The following is a 23,385-nucleotide window of genomic DNA, read 5'->3' as shown; positions in this document are numbered from 1 at the left end:
CTGGATTTCGTTAACCAGACACCATAAAAAAAAAAAAGTCACTGTTACATTTCCAAAAATAGTAACTACTATTTTACTATTTTTAGTGGTAAGAATAAGAAGTTTAGGAATAGACATTAGATAAAGCATGGAGAATTAATTGTCATTGCTTAGGAGATTTTGAAATTAAATAATTATGCTTGGATTAAAAAAAGACTTAACACGCGGGACATGGATCAGCATGAATTGTATGTGTGCATGCATGTGTGTGTGTGTCTGTATCTTAGGGAATAGAGGAATTGTGAGTTGTGAGTTGGGGAAATACAAAATATCTCCTGGTTTCAGAACCAGTAATCTCTCAGATGCTTCATTCATGCACAGAAGGCTCCTGGGGCTGGCTTTTTAAATCTCTGAATTAGCTAAAACAGTTGTAAAATCACATGGAGATAGACAGTTTACAATTGACTGCAAATCAAAGAAGATTCCTGTATGTTGTGTGTTCTAGCAGGCACAGGAAATATATTAAACTTGTGAAATGTGTTTTGATAACCCACTAAAAAAATTTGCCTGTGATTACCACCTCTTACTTCCATGTTTGTTTTCCCTTCTTACCCCCATATTAGAGACAGACAGCTAAAATCCTCAGCGCCGGGAGCAAAGATGAGGTGGTTTTCAGTATAGGCTATAATGGCTCACTGAGTGCGCCTGGGCTGTGTTCCTGGTTAGATTCTCCACATACACAGTCCTGACATCAGAACTGATTTCTGTCAGCTTTAATGTGCCTGAAAAATTTCTTCCAAAGTAGTTTCCTCTTCTAACACATCCCAGGGGAATTTCCCCTAGAGGGTGTGAGGCAACATTAGATTGTGACTCTGATAAGATATTCCCATGGTGGAAGAGTTTTGTATGACAAGCAGCACATTACATCTGTTGTTTTCTTTATATAGGGTATTTTTCACACTGAATGATACTGGAATACAACCCAGGACTCTGTCTTAACTCCCCTGCAGTCTTGTACTTCCTCCTCCTCAAGACGGCAGATTCTGAAACACTTAGTGACATATGGTAGCCTATCTGTGAAGTGTGCTGAATGCAGTCCATTTGCTTTCTGACTCTGGAGTATTGTGTTTCATTCTGGGCATCATATTTTTTAAAGATATATTGACAAATTGAGACTCAACCACCAGAAATAATTTTTGAAACAAGATAGGAGCAAAAATAATTATATTCATGTATGTATAAATAGTACCTGCACAAAAGAGGTCTCCAAGAATAGTGAAGAGTCAGCAAAGTACTATGAGAAACTGTTTAAAGAACTGGAGATCTGTTCAGCCTAGAGGGATTTTTATCTATCATCTACCTATCTCTATCTTTGTCTCTCTATTCTGTCTGTCTGTCTATTCTGTCTTTGTCTGTCTGTCATCTGTCTGTCTGTCTGTCTATCATCTATCTATCTATTTACAGGGTTGTTGTGGCCATAATTCAAATGTTGGAAAGGTTGTCATATGAAAATGCAAATTATTATTATTTTTCCCATGTAGTTCCAGTCAGCAGAACTGGAATGAATATGTGGGATTCATGGGTAAATAGATTTTTATTCTGTATAAAGAAGATCATTCTGCTTGTTCGAGCTGTGCAATAATGGAATATATATGTGCAGGCAAAAGCTACAAGACTTTGTAAAGAGAATTCCTACACTGAATTAGGTATAATCTGCGACGAATCCTTCCACTTAAATATTCTATAATTTTGTCAATTAGGAGTTTCTTATTCAATTTTCATTTTGACAAAGGATTGATAAAGGCTTTAAAAGTCTCTCTTTTTTTTTTTTTCCCTTCCTACATCTTTTAACAGGATAAGACAACTGAGCGAACTAAGTTATTCCATGGCTTTAACAAAGTTCGTTTTACAACCTTTTTTTTTTTTTTTTTTTGAGTTATTTTCTCTTTTGGAGTACATGTATGAAGGAAAACTTACAACATCAGCTAAGTATCCATGGATCTTCCTTACAGCCTGAGCAACCTCCTAAGATTTTAACTGAGTTTTGGTGTCTTGTTACTTCCCTGCTTGTAGAGTTAACTTGTGGATTTTGCCTACTCAGTATCCATTCCCATTTCTTCTGTTTTTTTTTTTGTTGTTGTTGTTGCTGTTGTTTGTTTGTTTCCCCAACCCTTGCCCCACTGTATACAGTCTTGGTAGTTCCCTCAATCAAAGATCCTTGCCTTTTCCAGGCTAAGGGGTGGGGACTGACCCACACTTGGCCAATCAGACTCTCTTTTTGGAATTAGAATGTTGAGTACTGTGACACAGAACCAAGAAAGGTTCGAGCTGATTGTTTCCCTATAGCACACTGGGAAGGGAAAGTCTTTTAGCTCTTGTGTCCTAGGTCCATATGGCAAGTTGATCTCACAAGAGTGTGTTTTTTATGTAGCCATATTGCTTGATTGTTAAATGAGGAATTTATATCAAGATTCGGAGTGTGACCTTGTATGTTTTCAGTGATATATATGCATGTCTTCAATTAAGCATCTTTTGGAGAGAGATTTCCATGGACTCTTTTGACTAGAAGCCTTAGGGTGTGAGAATTTCTGCTTCCTGAGGCACTGGAAAGTTAAGGTCAAATGCTGGATGTGTTTCAAGTTCTGAGACAATACCAGCCGATTTGAAAGCTGGTGTTTGTGTGTGCGTGCATATGTATGTGTACAGAACCGGGGAGGAAAGGCAGCCTCTAAAACTTTGCTTTGAAAGATGCCAAAACACTGAGCCACATATTTTTATGGGAAAGATCTGTGTGTTTGGATGAAACTGTCTCTTTCATAAACATAAGGCACAGAGAGGCCTGACTCCCCTTGCCCTGCTTTTGAACTTTTGTTCACATTAAGCAATTTCCCTCACCTTGGCTGTTGAACTTCCTTGTAGTGAAATTCATAAGTACAGTGACCTGGCAAGAAAATGGTGGAAAGAAGGGGTGGGTTGGACTAGATTGCATTTTTCCTGAACACTCTGAAATATCAGGATATATGGAACATGAGTCATCACTTTCTGTTGGAAACTTTTATGACCTTTACAGAGTAGGTCAAATTCTTCCCAAGCTGTGCTTCTTCACACCCCAGTGCATGATAGTAAAAGGGCAAATCCTAGGGAGGCAGAAGCATATTCATATTTTTTCTTGCAATCTGTTATACATTATTGTTTTTTTTGACATACTTTGCTTCACATGACAGTACCGATGGTGGAAACTAAGGTCAAGTGTGATGAGAGACTTGCCTGGTCTGCCTTGCATGACTGTTTAAACTCAGGTAGTGCAAACCCTAAGCCCTGCTAGAATTAGGATGGTAGAGAAGAGGAGAAAGTTCTCGTGGAGGGCGTGGGAAAACCATTTAGTTACAGGCGAGGCCCCTGAGGGAAGACAGACACATGCCGAATTGTGAATCCTGGCCATTTAACAAAATTGAACTTGATTTGACAAACTCAAACAAAACAAGCAAAAGTATTGCAACTCTGTCTTGGCCAAGGGCCATTTTGTAGAGGAACACAGAATTCTATAACTCTGTCAGCCCTAAGGTTTATCATGGTTTGACCAACAATGTTAATAGAATAGAATCTGGACTATCAAGAAAAGTTTGCATTGCACACACTGTACCTTTAATAATGCAAGAACTGGGGTGTGGAGTAAGGGAGCAAGCTGGCAAAATTCACTGAAAAATTAAGTTTGTGTAGAAGAACTTAGCCATAGAAGACTCTAATTATATCAACTTCCTTTTTTTATTCTGCAGAAATATTTCCTTTTTCTAGAATCATTTAGAAATGCAGAAATTTACACAGTGAATTTTTCTTCTCTAAAACTTACACCTTTAAGGCTTCTGACCACTTTTCACTTTAATAAATTTTAATGCTTGTCTTTTTAAAATAAATTATACATTGCTTTGCTTTCTTAAAAGATTTAGTTAAGATAATATAACATTTTCATTTTTCTGTTTACTGTCAGATGCTCAGCTGTCACTTCTCGTGACTGCCATTCCTGCCTCCAGTAGACTTTCTCCCCATGTCTAATTTGCTGCTTTTAAATGGCAATGGCTAAAAATTCAACATGGATAAGCTTAGAAATTTTGATGATGTATGTCTTTGAATAGGACAAAAGAAACTGCTAAGTCAAGTGCATGAACTTTAGCGAAACCAGTTTGGTGACACGCATTTCAGTTTCTTGAAGACCTTTAAAGACGCTTCTCAGAGGACCTCTTTTTGTCCATCTGTGTCTTAGACTTTTGAAGTTATCAGATAAGTGACCCTCACATAAGTAAGGAATCATTGGACTGACTGCTCTTCAAAGGTTAGAAAAAGAATCAAATATATCTATTGCCCAACTGGCAGTTGGAGTCAGCTGCAAGAGTAGGTGGTAAAGTCATTTAGATTCAACAGCTTAATTGCTATTTCCATGCTGCTTTCCCTGAGTGAATGCAGAGGAGTCTTCCACAGTGAAGATACTGTGTCAGTAGGAGGAGGAGCAGCAGATAGCACCTTAAGATGCTATGGGTTGGGCCAGGCTGGAAGTGCAGTGTTTGGATGTAACAGACAAAATGGGGAGAAGCCTTCTGCAGAGAGCGGCTGAGGGACTCTGTGACCATGACTGAGGGGTGGAACTCTGGATTTTTTAATTGAGCCATTGTAAAACTGTTAGTGACCTGGCCTTTGGAGCTGTATTTATTAAGAACTCAAATGCCCTGTAAGACTCAGAGCATCTTCAAGCTGGAAAGAAATCTTCTACCCCAACACTTTTATTTTAGAATAAGGAACCTAAGCTGAGGAGAACAAGGTCTATGCCCCAGGATGAGCTGGAACAAGAACTCAGAGTCTGTGATGCCAAAGTCAGTGGTATTTTTTTCTTATGCAATAATGCTTTTAAATGTAAAAGAAAAAAAAAATGTATATACAAGCAAAGATTTTCCACTAGAGACAAACCTATCACTAGTTTCTAGATATGAAAATCCTGAGGTTAAAATTAGGTAATTTTCACATTTGAGCAAAAGATGGCAATTGATCATCTACGGCATAATAGCAAAATGACTCAAAAGTTGTTTTTATCTTTTTTATCTATCAGTAGATGGCAGGAGATACCATCAAATCAAGATTAAAAAGAGGAAGCAAATGACAAAATTCAGTCATTGTTCCTTGCATTACATGGAAAAAACGGTATCCAGAGTAGTGAGTGTGCTGTTATGTTGGTATCTGGGGATAGAGTATTTTTGAATATGGATTTGAGTTCAGTTATTAGTTTCCTGATTAATCTGTCAAGATTACAGTTGGCTTAAAACAATAGTCAAATATTGGAACTAAATTTACTCTCTTTTGAAGAGACACCTGGAGAAATGATTCATCACTCATGTTGCTAAGATTAATTGGGCATTGTAATTGTGTTAAGTGGATTCACATACCGTGTAAGAATCCAGGAGCTTTTCTTCTTTTTATTTTATTTTATTTTTCTTCAAGCAGAAGAAAGAGAAAATAGAGCTAGCTAGCTTCAATGTGGGTTAAGGAAATCTAGCATCATAACTGGCTTTCTCCAAGATTATGCAGGTAGAGCACTATAGATAAATAATATTAACTAAATACAAGGATGTTTTCCACACACCTTAATGGACTCTGGCCCCATGAGCTGATGATTTTCCAATCCAAATAAAGGTTATTTTTATCAAGATTAAATTTGATTTTACTTATTAGTTTTTCTGAAGTGCAGAATTCTCTTAGAAGCCCCATGTTTTTCTTATCTTATGGAGATTACAGAAAGGTGAAGAATCTGTGGAATGTTCAAGATTGAAATTTTCAGTCTTCAAGTGTGTTGTTCCCTTTTTATCCACTTGCTACCATTTAACAATGATACGATTCTTCTCCATGATATAAGCATTTGAATCAGCTACTTTATTTCTTTTTAACTCTTTCATCATTTGACTCTTATTTCATGAGGAGTTTTTAAGAAAAAGTATTCTATACATTTGTTGATTTTTTTTTTTTCTGTCTTAGACAGCGACTTAACTGAAAACAATCTGCAGATTAGGAAGGCAAACTGCAGGAACATTTACACAGAAATCAAGTCCAACTTCAATCTTGGTTAATGCTGAGCTGGAAATCATCATGGGCGTGACCCATTGGGCTGTCCAGGTGGAGGATGTGCGCTGTAGAGAGCATTCAATCCTGGAAAACAAAAATGAAACTGGATTTGCTTTTATGTGGACTCTACTACTTTTCCTTGTAAATTTCTCCACTGGGAAAAATCTTTTACTCAAAAACACATGATGTCCTCCTTTTCAAAAAAATCCAAACTGTGACCAGTACCAAAATATCCTATCAAGGACTATAAAAAACAATCTTTTCAGTTTCTGTGGTATGTCGCCTGAAATTCTCACATTTGTCAATCAATCAGTGTTCCTGAGCTTGGCATTGTGCTGTTGCACTGGTGGAAATGCTCTTTTGGTTCAGGATGCAGTATTTCTAGGTGTGGGAAACTAGGTATGGAGCACAGAGTAAGCTGAACACCCTTTTTACAGTGATTTAATAATTTATTATATGCTATAAATCAAATACTCTATTCTATTGTTCAGTAACACCCCCTTTTATACTCTAAAGTGACAATAAATTACATTGTCACCCTATTCACTGGTTGTCGGCTTCTCCTCACTTCCCTTTCAAAATGTTCTCCTGTTTTGTGTGTACTATTATCTATTGAGCTTAACTGCTAAGGATGTATGTTATATTCTCATTATATTTTCCCCTGTATAAATATTGTTTACAACAAAGAATCTTATAAATTCTTTAACATAAGTTATAAATGACTAATAAAGCTTAAGTACTATCTCTGTTAAATATATGCTCATTTTAATAGAAAATAAACTTTTAAAGGCAGAGAAATACATCTCTAATCAGATAATTGTGAAGCATTGTGAAAAATTTGAGACTACCCTACTTGCAAGCTAACAAGTTAGACTGTCAGAAGATATAAGATGCCTGGGTCAGAGATAAAGGATAATTTATTACTCACAGCAATATCAGTAGCCAGATTTCAGCTGTAATTCTCAGAGTGGTGCAAAAGGACCAGGTGTTACTGCACATGTGTCACAGGAGAGGAATACAGAACTTAGTGAATCCTAATATTTTATAATAGGCAGTAAGCATGTCTGTCCTTCACTCTGGAGGGAGACAATGTATAGTCCAAGGCTGTTCACTAAACAAACACACTAGAGAAGATTGTCAAGAATAAAGACATGCTGAAACATGAGAGACCCATGGAGATTTTTCTCCTAACAATTGCAGATCAATGAGAAGACTGGGAGAGATCTTTTTGGGAATTCTTTTTTGGCAAATTTTTAGTTTTACTGGAGGCAGTCATGCACTTTGCTTATGCATGGGTCTGGCTTCAGTTTCCCAAATCGTTCCAGAAACCCAGTCTTTTAAGTACATTACTGTCAACACATGTATCTTATTTTTTTCTCTCATAGTAGGAGTACTACATTTAGAAAATGCAGAAAAGTATAAAAAAATATAAAACTTATTTGCATTCTCATTACTCAGAGGTAATCTCTATTAAGATACTGGCTTATTTTAATGACTTAATACATATTTATTTTTTATATAAATTGAGATACAGTATAGTATCTTGCAAGTTTTGCTTATTTACATAATGAAAACATTACTTCGAGAAGTAACATTTTTCTTTAAAGTATGAATTTAAATATAATTGCATAATAGTCTATCATGGATTTACCAATTTTTAAAACTATTTCTTCACCATCAGAAAATTTGCTACCAAATATTATCATGACATATATTCTGGTACATAAATGCCTGTTAGTGCCTTTAGTTAGATTCCTACAAGAAGGATTTTTGAGCTAGAGCATTTACTTTTTCTTTTTTTAAGTTCTTGATTTCTATAGTCCAATTTATAGTTTTCAAGAAATATCACACCAATTTATATGCATGGCACAATCATTGAGATTGCTTTTCTCTCCACATAATCATCACAGGTGAATGTTTTAATTTAAAAAATCCTTTATAAGACAGTTGAAAATACATTTACTTAGTATTTCTGATTTTTATTGAGGAGAAAATATTTCCTTTGTGTTAATTAGTAACTTGTATTTGTTCTTTTATGGATTATTTTTTATGCTCTTTGCTCATTATTCTAGTAATGTTTTAGTATTTCTTTTACTAAAGAAAAGTTTTTCCAAAACACTTCATGTGATATGAACTAGAATTTTGTCAAATATTTCCCCACTATGTTATTTTTTAATATTCTGATGCTAGTTTTAGACATTTAGAAGTTTAAAATGATCTAATAAAATAATTAACTTATTATCCATATGTTTTTTTTCTATTGCGTAGAAATTCTTGCCCACTCAGGTGGTTAAATATTTACTATATTTTTTCAGATATTTTATGTTATATTTTTACATTTTTATCTATATTTCTAAATATATTTTGATATATTGTATAGTCAAGGACATTTCCCCACTAAATAGCCAATTTCCTCAACAACAAGTAAACCATTTCTTACTCTTTTATCTGTGGTGCTTTTTTGATCATGTACTAATGTTATAAATTTTAGGGTGTCTATAAAGTTTAGTGTTTGAGGTATATTCTTTCCTCCCCTCCCAAATGTAATATTGAATGACAATCTTGCTTTGGACACAGGTTACATCTTATTGATACTCATCTCTTAAGGACTGACATAAATATATTAGAAATATTTTATTTCATGTATTGATAAGAACAAATAAAATAACACAATACTTGATATAACTCCAATATATACTCTAAAAATTCAACAAAATTTTTTTCAATTAAGAAAATATTTAAATAATAAAGATAAAATATAATTTTTTTAACCAACATTGCACTTTTAATTTTTAAACATTTTTTGAGAAGTGAAACTTACACTATATTCTTTCAGTGTAAAGTAACCTGCTTTAATATTCAGTTGCTACCCATTTAGAGAAGAAAATTGCTCTTTAAGTGGCACATACATTTTTTTGTGATAGTGGTGGAAGTAGAAAGGATTTCCTTGAGAAACAGTTTACATTCTGGCAGTGGTGTGGGTGGGGAGCAACAGAGAAATAAGGAAGGATTCAACTTTTTTTTTTTCCTTCAGAGCCAGATAATAACAGGCAAAGCCTGGTTTCACGCAAAAATCAATGGGGATGAGTTATTCTGACAGAAATTTGCCATCCTTCACTGATCACGTGGTACTTCAGATAATAAATATTTTAAGCCAGTGCATTGTTGGTAATTTATTAGGCAATATGAAATAATGAAAACAATGCAAAAGTCTAGAGATGATAATACTTAGATTGGTGAAACCAGAAGGTCTGTATAAGTGTTAGAAACTTTCTAGAATTTTACTATTATAGTTAGTGTAAGAGAAGAACACAGTTGCTAAGTAGAGCTGGGCATTTTCATTTCTTTTAAAATGTCTCCCTTTGTATTTTCCTATAAGGGTTATACTTTTTCCTGAAAAGAAAAACTCAGAAAAACATTTTTTGTTACAAGTCTGGGATGTAATTTCATTTCTATTTTATCTCTGTTTCCCTCTAGGTCTAGACAATGCATTCACATCTCTAAATTCAGATGTCATTCATGAAGATGAGGATCAATGCAAAAATTACATTCTTCACAGAATATCGAAATGCTAGGGTCCATTAAACTCATTTTCAGTAAATTCAAGTTATTTTTTTTTCATGCTAGTGGGTCACCAGCTACTGTAGTCAGTGTTGGGGGAACACAGCTGCTTCACAGATGCTAGGGATATCAGAGAAGCGTGTGCTTTGACCTTGTAGGAGCTTAACAGGCCTTCAGGCAGATCAATATGCATCTTAACAGGGCTTCAGGCAGATCAATACACATCACAGAGAGAGTCTAGTGGAAGTAGAGTCGAGTCCAGACTCTAGGCCCAGTTGCCAGAGTCCCATCCTGGCTCTGCTACTCAGCTTAAAACTTTGTGTAAGCCACTTAACTTCTCTTTTAGTTTCCTCACTTGTAAGATGGATAAGAATTCTGCCCATGAGTGTTATGAGGATTACATGAGCTAATCTGCATAATGCACTTCAAACAGGGACTGGCACAGACTAAGAACTTGATATAAATGTTTGTTAAAGAAATAAAAGAAACTTCTTGGGAAGACAGGAGAGGGAGAAGCAGGCCCATGAGATCGCCAGAAGTCTATTTATCGGAAATAGAGGATTCTTAGAGGGGGAAAATGGAGAAAATGGGCCTTGAGAAAATTCTGCAGTCTACAAAGTTTACATTCACTTCACAGAGTGAGATTGAGGCTATAATTAGCTAAGCGAAGTGACCAGTTTTTGTGAGCAGAATGTGGGTGAGAAAGATGATGAAGCTGAGTGATGGCAAAAGAGAGATTTTGAGAGGCCGTCTTTCTTGTTTTTCCTATTAAATCCCAATTGTGTATGTGTTTTTAAGTCACCTCAGATGCCTTTTGAAAGTAGGCAAACTATATATTTATTCATTTAATAAGGTAAAGAAGAAGTCCAGGTAATAAATAATTAAGTAAGTCTTGGGCCGGGAGATGGTAGTCAGGCTGAAGGAGTGGTTTAGGGACGTTGGGGGGTGACACTAATTAATGTTTGGACTATACACTGAGTAAATGTAGAGGAAACAGCAGACATATTACCTTGCAGTATCGGGCTCAAGAAAAGGTACTTAGAGACTAATCTACAGTAATGGTAAATGTACAAAGGTTTTGAGTAAGTGAAAACAAAGAACTTATTTTTAGTTTAAGTAGAGATGGTTTCAAAGTAATAGGCAATGGAATTGGATCAAGGCAGAGAGAAGAAGAGAGAACATGAACAGCTGTTTCAATATTGAGATGGCTTTGTCCTCTGCAGCAAACATGCAGAGATGCAGTGATTATAGTCTCTCACCTAAAAGGAACCATTGATGGAAATACCAGTTTTCTATGTTAACTACTGGTAGCAGTGAAAGTACGGTTTTAAATTAAATTTGGAAATTTCCTCAAAACTGCTCCTTCGAAGACAAATGATCCTCTTATAATGTATCTAGTTAAATAAAATAATGGATGTGAAAAGCTTTGCAAAACCTGAACATGCTATATAAATGTAAGGCGTTATCATCATTGTGTACTATGTGTTAGAAAAATGCAGTAAAAGAGATTATTTTTGTGAACTAAATAGCCAAATATGGGCTGCATGACAGCACTGTGAAGCAGAGTCATAACTGATGAATGACCATGTCCTGAGAGGGTTGATTAATGAGTGGATGCTAACCTGGAAGAGTACTACTGGTGTGACACCATAAGGTTTTTTGGTTTTGTTTTATTTCTTTGGCCCTTCTTGTTTCAACTATTTTTCAGTGAGTTAAAGACATATTTATCAAGTACGATGATAAGACTAGTATGATGGAAGTAGTTAATATACATCAACCTTAGAAAGTATACTGCTGCATGAATAAACCAAGCTTCAGACAGGCTAGTAACTTGCCCAAGACCATTCATATAATGGTAGATAGTACTACATGAGTAATCTACTCTTCAGCTAGATTAATAACTTTCCCAGTAGAGTGGCAGAGCTGAGATTTAAAACTAGACAATATGAATCTAGAGAATGTACGGCTAAACCACTTTGCTTGATTAGTCATTCATTTACAGTAAGTCCTCACTTAATGACATAGATAGATTCTGCGACTTTAAGTGAAACGACATATAACAAAAACCAATTTTACCATAGGCTAATAGACATAAACAAGAGTTAAGTTCCTACGGCATCTCATCAACTTTATAACTAAAAGACGTTGAATGGAATATTATTCGAGGCCATATTGTATTTAACAAACACCAAGTGCTAACACTTACTCCAGGGATAGGTCTGAGCATTATACAAATGTTACTCACTTTATCCTTATAGCAACCATATGAGGTAGACACTATTATTATTTTTTTTTTAACTCTTAGAAACTGAAGCACAAGGAAGTTAAGTAACCTGCCCAAGGTCACATGGCTGGTAAGTGAATTCAAACACAGGCTGTCTGGCTGGGGAATCCATGCCTCTGACCAGCATGCTACGCTCCCTGTACTCCCTGCTATACTCCGTTCAGCACTGTGACCAGCTTCACACAGCCAGATCTGAAGTGATCCTGCCCTCTTCTTTCACGTGGGAACCGCAAAGCCTTTGAGGTTACAAAGGAAGCAGTGAGCATTTATGATTTGGTGGATGCTCTTTTGACCTACCTTGGAGCATCCATGCCTGAAGGCATCTTTTCTGATGCCACCAATTCAATCCGAGACTCTTAAATCCTTGTCTATGGTTCTCAGTGCCAGACAGCATTTCCTCCTGCATAAAATACATCCTCATTCTCATTACATCTCCCCATAAAACTTTCATCAATTTGAAAATTGTAAAATGCATTCCTTTTTATGCAGACATTTAATCTATGGTTAAATGACAATTGAGCAATATATCCTCCTGCATACTCAAATACCATCCCAACTCTGCAATTTGAAAATAAATTGACAATCTTAAAACTGGCATGGGTTTTAAGGAAAGGAAATACTGTCAACCACAGACTTTAGAGGATGTTTATCTGCAAAATGAACTGTAGGACACACTTTGGCTTGATCAATGGATTCTACTTAAGAGAGATTTCAGATGAAACCACCAGCTTAGCAAATCTGATTTGAACTTATCTGTGGGCCAAATGCTGTGTTCTCTTCTCATGTGCATGGATGAAGCAGAACTTTCAACCTCTCAGCCTCTCAACCTCTCACTTTCAGAAACAGTGAAGTTTAAAATATAAAGGTGTTGTTTTTGCTTCACACCCAAAGTCAGAGCAAGATATTTCGATTTCTCTTGACTGGCTCCAGGTGATGTTAAGTGGAATGCAGGAAATTATGAAAACCAATCTATCTTCAAAGGCTTTCTTTGATTCAAGATCTGAATCAATATGTAAAACAAAATTATTTTTATTCTATGTTTTCTTCCAAGGTTTTTCATTGCCCACAAAAGAGCAAGTAAAATAGCATTTTTATTTTTTATCCCTTAAACAATCTGACTCTTGCTTACTGGATTCCTAAAGGATTGAATCACTACCTTTCTCAAGGGTTACGAAAGAAAATTTTCCCACTTCAACTCATCAGCATAGTGACTTACATATTAACAATAAAATGCAGAGCATGAATCATAAAGAGTCCAGCTAACACTGAGAACAGTATTACATGACCAACTGTAATGGTTAAGTTGAGGTATTCGGATACTGTTATCAGAGAACTTCCAAGCACTGGTAGAGCAAAGGTCCTGATCAAAATCCAAATCTAGTAGAAACTGGAATATTCTAGAAAGCAAAACAAAATACAGAATAATTAAAAATATAATTTTGACGATACTCTTTAATATTTGGTACATGACATGTGATTGAGAGACTGACAGCAGTGACTTCTAACTAGAAGCTTTTTAGAAATGCAGAATCTCAGAACCCTCTGAACCGGAATCTAATTTTTAGCAAGATCTTCAGGTGATTCATTCGTACATTACAACTTGAAAATTATTGAAAATATTTTTGAGAATGGAATTATGTGAATAATTACTGTTTTTCAAAAACAGTGTCTTATACCAAGGGAGCATGCTCTTGCTTATTTTATAACAGGGCCATAATTTCATAAGGGACATATCCTCACATTCTCTTGCTCTGGAAAGACAATGAGTAATACAGAATTATTTTTCCTGGAGGAGCAAAAGCAGTTATAGGGGAAGGAATATCACTCATCATTTTCAGTAACAACAAATGCCAGCTTGACCTGCATTGTTATTTCTGACACATCACCTTGCATTTCTCGTCACATTATGATGGTTGATTTTTTTCCCTTCCTTTTTTTATTTTTGGGTCAGAGAAAGAAACTGACCTAGAGGTTGCTGCAGGCATTTGGAAATATGGTTTTCCTTGTCTGTTCATTCGATCTGAAGCGTCTGCTGCAGCAGTTCTCACCTGGGTGATTTTAAGAGCTTATCAATCATGAGACTGTTGAGATACTCAAGCCATCAAGCAAGCACCTTTCCCATGACATGATAACTTGTGTTAATAATAATATGAAGCTGTGATAGGAGATGTGGGAAAAATAGAAATCAGAGTGATGCCCTAAAGTGTGGAGGGAGAGGGCGAGGGCACTGGGACTAAGTCGGGAGAGCTGTATCCTTAAGTCACGTGGAAGGATGTGGAACAGACAGACCTTTCCTACAGCAGCATTAGTTATGGAGAGAAAATGGCCATCAGTCACTCCTTCCTCCTTCACTGAGGCCTGACAGCATGGACAGCACCTGCTACCACACATTTCTTGATCTATCATCTTGGAGGTTTATTCTGAATTTACTAGGAAAAAAGACGTGGCCGTTAGACACAAAGACCACATGATTACTTTCAGTAGTTCACATAAGCTAGAGGTGTGGAGAAGTGCAGCTGGATTGTTAACCTAGGAACCATTTCAGCCATCAATAGAAAGAACTAGAGTCCCAAAGCCCTGGGTGAGAAAGTCCCCTGCAACAGTGTCATTGATACGATCAATCACATTAGTTGCACACCATTGCTTGGAGAGGTTGACATTATAGCTGGGACCTCTGAGTAATCCCAGCTAATTTTGCTACTTGTATGTTTTGAATGATATGATTGTCTGCCAGGGTCAAAATGAACTTGCAACTGTATAGCTAAACTTTGGTAAATAAAGAGGGAAAACCCAGTTTAGGAATAAACACTCTATAAATGCTGTTTCAACATTTTCTTGCCCTGACTATATTCGCATTCACACGCACTCTTCACCCATGCCACCATCATCTAGTTCTTGCTGTTGCTGTGATCTTCTAGTCGGTCTTCTGGATTCCATCCTAATCACCCCTTGTCTATCCTCTACATAATAGTCATAGTTCTCATCCCAAAATGCAAGGTGAGTCATGTCACTCTTCAGATCTAAACTCTTTAATGTCTTCTTATCCCACCCGGGGGAAAATCTGAAGTCCTAACTTTGACAGACAAGCCCCGAGGACCTGGGCAACCACCACCCATACCTTGTGCCATTTCTCTGACATCATCTCCTGCCTCCTTTACTATAGCCTAGCCATCATGGACTTCTTTGTCTTTAGTCACGCTCTACACTAGACATGTCTTACCTTGGGGTCTCTGCCTGGATTAGAATTCCTGAAATAGACACTTATCCTTTACTTTAAGTTTCTGCTCAAGAGTTATCTTATCAGAGAAATTCCTCTGAATACCTTCTATAACCCCTGCTCTACAATACTTGTATAATTTAAAAATGTCTCATGCATTATATGGTTTTCCAATATATCTTCCCCAACTAGGAAATAACTCTGTGTGAGCAAAAATTTTGTTTTGTTCACCACTGTCTCCCTAGTGACCTGACAAGCGCCAGAAATATACTAAGACAAATGTTCAGTTAATGTTTGTGAATAGATGATTTTCAATGCTTGTTTGCACACCTGGTACTTTGCTCATTTTCTCACTCTACTTAACTCAGAAGCACTTTTCTACCTTCCTGCTTTTGTGTTTATGTGTTTCTTCCTGTGTCTGAGGTGCCTTTCTAATTTCTCATGTCAGCATATTCGAGTCTTACCTTTCTTCAAGTTCCATCTCCTCTAGGAAAGCTCCCCTCATTCTGTTCTCAGAGCTGACCCCGTGTCTCCTCTGATCTCCCAGTACTGATCGTGTTTCTCATGCACAACTTAGGCCTCTCTGCCCTGTGTTAGAATGATTCATCTTTACAGATTGGAAGCGTTAAAGTATGGGCTATGTCTGATTTATATTTACCTACCCATCCCAATCCCCACAAACTCAACTTGTTGCTTTGTACATAGAAAGTGCTCAATGCACACTGGGTTAATAAATATTGCTGAATAGACTGACTTTGCTGTCCCAATGTTGATTTGATGGTGTGGTACCAGGATAAGAAAAAGTAGCGGAGTGCTCTCATAGTCCTGTGGTTTCTATTTTTCCCAAGTCAGCCCTTGATGACTATTTGTTTTGTTGTTTTATATATGAGGAGTGTAGAAAGAATTTTGGTCTTGGATATGGTCATTTTGCTTTATTTTAATAAGTACAGAAAGAGAAACATTCATATGAAAGACAAAATAGCTATTAATCATCCAATCACTTGTGCTGCTCAGCTGTCTCATTCCCAGGTTGAATTAGTAACTAGGGAAAAGGTTGCTATCACAGGGAACTCTGTTAGCTTTTTTTACTACCTGAAAAATCCTTTTCTTCATCTGTCTGATGAAACCCTTCCCTATATCCTGGGCTTAGAAGAGAGAATCAAGAGCAGAAAGTAGCTATGCTTAGGAAGACACCTGTTTAGCAATCTGATTTTTCTTAGCATGGAATTTTCAACTCCAAACTGTCAAGATTCTCTATTAGAAGTTCACAGTGTACTTTTTTGTGTGTGTGCAACAGCTGGTCTAATTAGGCAAGTTTTGCTGTGGTGACATTAGGGCTCACTAGGCTTTCTATTATCAATGGTGTAAGCTGTGAGATTTCAACCAAGCAGAGGATTGGGTTCTAAATGAGAAATATAGATTCGCATTTCACATAATGAAATAATGAACTTCAGTGTTACCTTTCTAGTGACAAAAGTAGGAACTTAAATCCATTGTAGGATTCTTTGTTTAATCAATAAATAAACGAGAGACACAGAAGATTTATTTCTTCTGTGGCAACAAACACCATCATTTTTCTTAATTATCCTTAGGTTTGCCTCTTCTGCTTTCAGATTCTTTGAAAATAAAAAAGCTTCTCTACACTAAGAAACGGACATGAGATCTCGTGTTTTCTCTCTCATACACACAGAGTTTTGCCTTTTCTGTGGCGATACCTGCATTTCTTAATTAAAACCTAATAAAGTCAAAGGTTTTGCAAGGTTGTTCAGACTACGTAAGGACCAAAGGTTCCAGCTGAGGTAGACAAAGATCAGGGCAACTGTAGGAGAAAAAACAAATAGTTTGAACTTTGGATCCACAGATGGTTATGCCTGCCAACTGTTATGAGCCAATGAATATCTGGCCTATCATTTGTCATATTTATTGCAGTACATAATGCTGTAATTTCTCATGGCATAGTTATTTATCTTGCTGTGTTCTCTGAACAGCTAAAATCGCAGCCATGTTGGAGCATTCATATATATACAGTTTGGATTTTATCTCTAAAAAGGAGCCATGCAAATTGGCACAGGCCTCCCCATCCAAGAACTGGAATTATGAGTGTTGCAAAAGCAATTAATTGGCAGATTTTGGAAAAATTGTGACAATTGAAACTATGCTCCCAGTCTTGCTCCTGTGTGTTTAGCCACAGAGCCTAAAGGGAGTGGAAGCTCTCCATTGCAGTCACTCCTCAGGAGGTGCCGGGCTGGCTTCCTGAAGTGATGGCTACTGGAGCAGTGAGGACCATATCTGGAAGCCTCTCTGGAGTGTATGCAGAGCCCTCCAATTCTGCAGTAAGAAAATGGGCTCTGGGAAGAAGAAAGTTGAGGTGAGAGGAAGAAAGCACGAAGTACTCAGTCATTGATTTCTGACAGCCGTCTGGGGGCACTGTGACGTCAAAAGGAGCAGCAGGAACACCTGTCTCTACTGGCACCTCTACTATTGGCAAGTGGTGAGTCACTGAATAGAGGCCACATAATGCCTGGTGACAGAAGGTGTGATTCACAGGTGGGCGGAGAGAGTCTTCAGGGTACTGTTGCTCACCTGCCACATCTCAGCATTCATGATGGATCATTGGGTCCAAGTGGGGCTTGGAGTGGGGGCAAATTTTAATGCACATCGGAGTCTCCATGAATGGTAGATGTGAAAATGTAGGTGTCTCTCATCCATGCAGGATTAGTTGCATTTGTTCTTGAGGTGTGAATGCTCACTCTGCTGTTTGTGATAAGGGAGCTATTGGCCACTCAGACCCCTACAGAGCACATCAAATCTCACTTTAGCCATTGGTTTTCTTCACAATGGCTTCAATCAGAAATGTTAATAATGATTATTTCTGAGTCAGTAGACCTCTCTCCTCTTCCTTCCCCTGCAAGGCTGCGAAGAGGCCCTAAGGTCTTCAGCAGAAGAGAAAGGAAAGGCAATGATGTCATACTCATTATTATTAGGGATAATGTTAAAAGGCTGAGGGTTAAGATGCCAAAATCCTTAAGCCCTGCCTTAAACACTATACTGTCATCACTTACCACCTTTCAACTCCTGGAATGGGTGGTGTTCCCTTCTGCCTCAAGAATCTGCACAGCTAAGACTCTAATAGGCAAGGTAACTCAGGAGAAAAAGGAGGCTCTAAAGATGTAATTTTGAAAAGACATTTCTGAAATATACCTTTCCTCATGAAGAAACAAAAAGGGTGGTATCTGTGGAAGCTCTAAGGCTGGCCGAAGACCAAGACTTGGGTTTAAAGGGCTATACTCAAAGAAAGAATGAGTAAATGACCTAGGACAAACATGAAATACACATGGGGGCCTTCAAGAAGAGAGTCAGGAAGGTTAAGACTTAGAAAGAACAGAGATTTTTGAAAAATGTCAAAGAGGACAAGAGGCTTTTAAAGTTATTGTCAGTGCTTAGAGTTTGGAGTGATAGTGCAAGGTCCATGAGCAACAATGAAATAGCCCATTCTTTCAAGTCCTCTTTTGCATCTGTTTCCTAGGTTAGGTAGAATGCTTTTTAGCTTAGGAAGAATGGAAGAACAACTCGTAAGAGAGCAAAGCGTCAGAGAACATTGTTCAGATTTTCAGGTCTAGACACCTGTGTCTAGTTCGTATGGAGACATAAATCACTGTGTGACAGCACTTGAGGCAGCAGAGACAATGGGGGAAATGCTAGCACCCCTAAACTGGATACATGTCTCTATTTTTAAGAAGGGAGGGTATATTATTAAACAAATGATTTATGTACATTTGAAAAAGTAAGCGAAGTTGGGAATGAATGTCACAGTCACAGAGTTAAGGGAGTCTAGAGGTAAAGACAAAGCTGAATTGGTTAATGAGAGCAAGATGGCAGGTAACATGCACAAACTTCGGTATGGGCAATCTGTGCACAAAGAACAAAAATCCTTGACAAAAAGCGGAGATTGTTGTTTTAGGCCTTCATGGTAGATGGGAGGAGAGACTGTGTTTCTCCTGAAATCCTTCCATTCAGGTCTCTCCTACTACCTGAAATACAGCCAGCTTTTAGAATTATCTTTCTAGGGTGTGACTCTACTCTTTGTCCTTCTTCTCTTTTAGCATCTCTCAAAACCTAACTAGAATTGATAAATTTGGCATAATGTTTATTTATATTAGGAAGCAATTGAGAAGAAATTATGAAAGGTCTGGTTAGAAACTGTTGGAAAGGCAGCTGAGACCGGATTTGATAAACATCTGCTTCCTGGTCACCTTGGGCAAGCTAATGGCCCTGATTCTTGGTTTTATCATCTCAGAAATGAAAACAATAACTAGGTGGCAATCAGTGCTCTCTCCTCTCCAGATTGCCTGCTCTCTCCCTTGTTTCTTGCTCTGTCTCTTGTTTTCTTTGGTCTATTCTTGGGGTTTCCATTCATTTTATTTGTAGCTTATTACCCAGCATATTTTATCAGGTTCACAGGATTTTGTTTCTTGACCACTCTGTGTAAATAGCAAACACTCTGAAACCACTGAAATGTGACAAGAAATGAAAAGAAAGCAGAAATTCAATCAGAGCATGGTAGTTCTAATTGTCTGTTGTTTATACTGTTGTAAATAATCTCAAGGTGCCCTTACACTTGCTGCATTTCCTCATAGCATCTTTCATCCCACACAGTGTAATTGAAAGGCACTGACTGAAAAGGGATGCAGGTTCTAGCAGGAGCTTTGCCACTAATTAGCATTGTGACTTTGAGCACTTCTCATTTACCCTGGCTTTGTTTCCTCATCAGTGCAGTAAATGAATTGACCTATATTATCTCCCAGGTCCTTTCCAACTCCAAAATTTTAAAAGGTCCATGATTTCAAGCCAAAAACTATATTATTGAATGAAGCGACAGCATGCATAAGTGCAAGTTGATTAGGGAAATGGCATAGAATTTATCTCTTAAATTGGCTTTCACAATAATAAATTACGGAGTAAAGATATAGAGAAGAGAGATACATTTTATGTAAGTGTTCAAGGAAGCATAGCTTATTTCAAACAATGGTTTCTGAAAATAACCTTTCATTCTTTGCCCTTATATTTTTCCTAATGGATGGCATAAAATGGATACTCAGCCTGAATAGTGGCTTTCATTCAATTTTAAGTCACCCCATCATGTTGTGTACTGCTGCTTTCCACTTTAGCTGACATTGCAGGATGTAGCACAATGCAGAGTGAAAAGTTAGAAATGTGACATGGCATGTCGGAAACAATGCTTGCTTTTCGCAGATTAGTTATCATTTAAAGCCTGGTATTTAGAACCATCTTTAGATAATTCAATAGCTCTGCGTCTCTGGTAGGGAGGATGTCAACCTGAGTTAATTTTTTTTTTCTTATCAGATATGATGGGACAAGATGACATTAAAACAGTTGAAAGAAACTGTTCAGAATGCATATGAAAAAAAAATCAAGCAAAGCTTTAAGGAGCTTAGAAGTTGCTTGGATTGATTTACTGCAAACACGGAATTCAAAGAAAAAGTGATAATTGTCACAGACTGTTGTCCAGGATAAACCTAGATATTTGCCATTGTTAGTCTTTGTCTTGATACATCAGTTTTCTGTGACATCGCAGTCTACTAATGTTTACTGACTTCGAATCTTGTGAAGGAAAAAGTGTTTCAAAGTGACTTATTCATTTATTTGTTCTCCGAGTTGACTCAGGCTCACTAATCTGTAGGTACAATAGAGTCACATTATCAGTAATGTTCTAAATTTACAGACTCTCACTATCACCTGCTCAAGGCACATGGCATGCTCCCCTGAAATGGTAATTCCAAGTATTTCTACATGTGCCTGCGAGATACCCAAACATCAGATGGCTGCTCTGCTCTCAAATCAGGCACTGCAGCCCCCTAAAAGGTACACGAAGGACAAGATAGAACCCTCTCAGTGGCCAAACTGCAGGATGGTCTGTCGCAAAATGGAGGATGAGACCTCTCTCCCACTTTTTGTTGGAATCTTTTAGGGAACAAACATCTGGCACCTCTATCAGTACGAAGTTTTATGAAACAGGACATTGGGGTTTTACCTGGAGCTCTGTCTCCTCCCGGATGCCAGACAGGTATCCAGGGGGAGGAAATAGGAAGAGGTGGGTGCCAATGTCTGGGTCTTCTCCTCAGCAGCCAAGTCATTGTTTTGGAGTCATGTTTCATTGTCTTAGGGTTGGCTTTCTCTGGAAAATTCTTCATCCTCTGAAGCAAATAAACTTCTGACAGGTCCTCTTTACCAGTTTGCCTGAGATGTCCAGACAGAATTTTCTAAAATACAGTAGCAGCACAGGCTCAAATTGGGATTCCTGACACTGTTTATTCAATAAACATTTCCTGAGCATATTTTAAGTGTGAAAGGCTTTCTTTCTCCTTTATTCCTCTCTTCTCTAAAGAAATTTTTTTCTTTGAAAGATTGGTTTGAGTTAAAGAATCGACATTTAGGGACTCCTATTAACTGAGACCATGAAACCATTTTCAAATAAAATACAATTAGAGAGGGGATATACTTTTGGAACATGGGTTTCTCCAACCAGCACTTTTATATATATAGAAGGCTATTATTAAACAACTTTAATTTAACTGGCTGATCAGACATCTTTGTAGAGAAACAGAAATAATAGAAAAGTACAGTAGTATTCAAATTCTTCAGAACAAGCCAACAATGGATAAAGTATAATCCAACTTTTTCCTTGGTGTTTGAGTGGATCTATGTCTTGACTGGGAAAGCAGATTTTGGTTGTTTTAAAATTGTCCAGCATTTTTATTGATATTTCTCTTAGAATCTGAACATTATTTTAGCAACTTATTTTTCATATAATTCTGGTGCAAAATTATTTTAATGCATTTTACAATATTACATTTTGCTTGAATGAAGTGTGAAATATTTACTCCTGCATGTATGTTACTGTTAAAGTTACCTGCATTTAAAAAAGAGCTTTGCGCTCTTAACCTTTTATAAATTGCATGTAAACGTTCATGAATTACAACGTCAATTTAAACATGGCTAAGCACTAACACGTTTTATATAATTGCTCACATAACATTTTCAATTTCAATAAAGAATGCCTGTTGTCTAACAGTGTCCTGCAATATATGGTAGTCTTTCATGCTAATGGCGAAATATTGCTGCCCTTTATATTTGGAAATGATAATAATGATGAAGGTATGTCGAGATGTACTTACCAGATCAATATGTGATCAATAGTTCACTGTACACAGAGTAGAAAATATTGTAGTCACTATTGGCAGAGTCTCATATTGTATGTAGCATTGTCTTATAGTTGAGGATTTTATATACAAATCAGTGTATAGACTCAAGTAATCAATCAAGAAATAATCTAATTGATGTACATGTATATGCAGCACCTTGATCTTTCATCGTGTCAGACCTTTGTTCAAAAGAATGTGCTGCCTCTGATTGCTGTGGAGTTGTATGGTCAACTTAAAGTGAACTTCTTTATCATTTCTTTATCCCATCTTATTTCTGTTGGGCTCTCTAAGCTGCTCAGGCTCATCTATTATCTCCTAAAACATTTAACTTAGACAATTTGTGTTGAATGGCATTGCCTTTCTATATCTCAGGTCCGTGCTTTTGGCAATACCCACTGTGGTCCAGTATTGACATCTATGCTCATTTCACAACCTGACACTGAGCTCTGTTCTGGGGATAGTGATATGAGCCTCTTACAGTTCAGTGAGGGTATTCGGAGAGGTCTCTGTTGGTTTTGTCTGCCCACTCTGCATTATCCAATCTCCTTTATGGTCCTATTTTTGTTTTGAGGAAATACTCTTCCTCCTAGATATAGCCATGCTAGGATTGTCAATCAAGACCAAAGGAGGGGCCCCAGCCCAAGCTCTGCCATTGAGATTTACAGAGAAAAAGAATCTTGAACAGAGAGAACAAAAACCTGAAAATAATTCTAGGCCATTCACCCTGATGGTAGTACCCTGAGATCGTAACCACTTGATCCTGCTACCATAAAATCTGAAGTTGCTCAAGTCTCTGCCCTTTGTCAGACTTGGTTCTCAGCTTTTCCATTCACTCTGTACACAATTTCACATCCTTCTTATGATTTTCTTTCCAGATTAAATAAGCAACAGTTTTTTTTGCTGCTTTGTGATCAATAAACTACAACCCATGGAGAAATAGGTAAAATGGCATAATTCAGAACAGTAAATTCTCCAAGAAAAGGTAAGAAAAAGTATCTATTTGACTTTTAAGAGAT

General features: G+C 37.2%; 1 long non-coding RNA gene across 1 annotated transcript in view; it reads left to right on the top strand.

Annotated features, from left to right (window-relative positions):
- The window catches only part of LOC111737786, a 50,795-nt gene extending 27,470 nt beyond the window's left edge, over positions 1-23,325 (top strand). Inside the window, exon 3 of the long non-coding RNA XR_002779565.1 lies at positions 23,245-23,325. This is a non-coding gene — a long non-coding RNA (uncharacterized LOC111737786). The remainder of the gene's footprint in view (positions 1-23,244) is intronic.
- The last annotated feature ends 60 nt before the right edge of the window (positions 23,326-23,385 follow it).

The sequence above is a fragment of the Pteropus vampyrus genome, unplaced genomic scaffold (assembly GCF_000151845.1).
Source record: "Pteropus vampyrus isolate Shadow unplaced genomic scaffold, Pvam_2.0 Scaffold2, whole genome shotgun sequence".
Lineage (NCBI taxonomy): Eukaryota > Metazoa > Chordata > Mammalia > Chiroptera > Pteropodidae > Pteropus > Pteropus vampyrus.
Note: the sequence above shows the minus strand (reverse complement) of the source record. Positions and strands in the feature narration are given on the sequence as shown.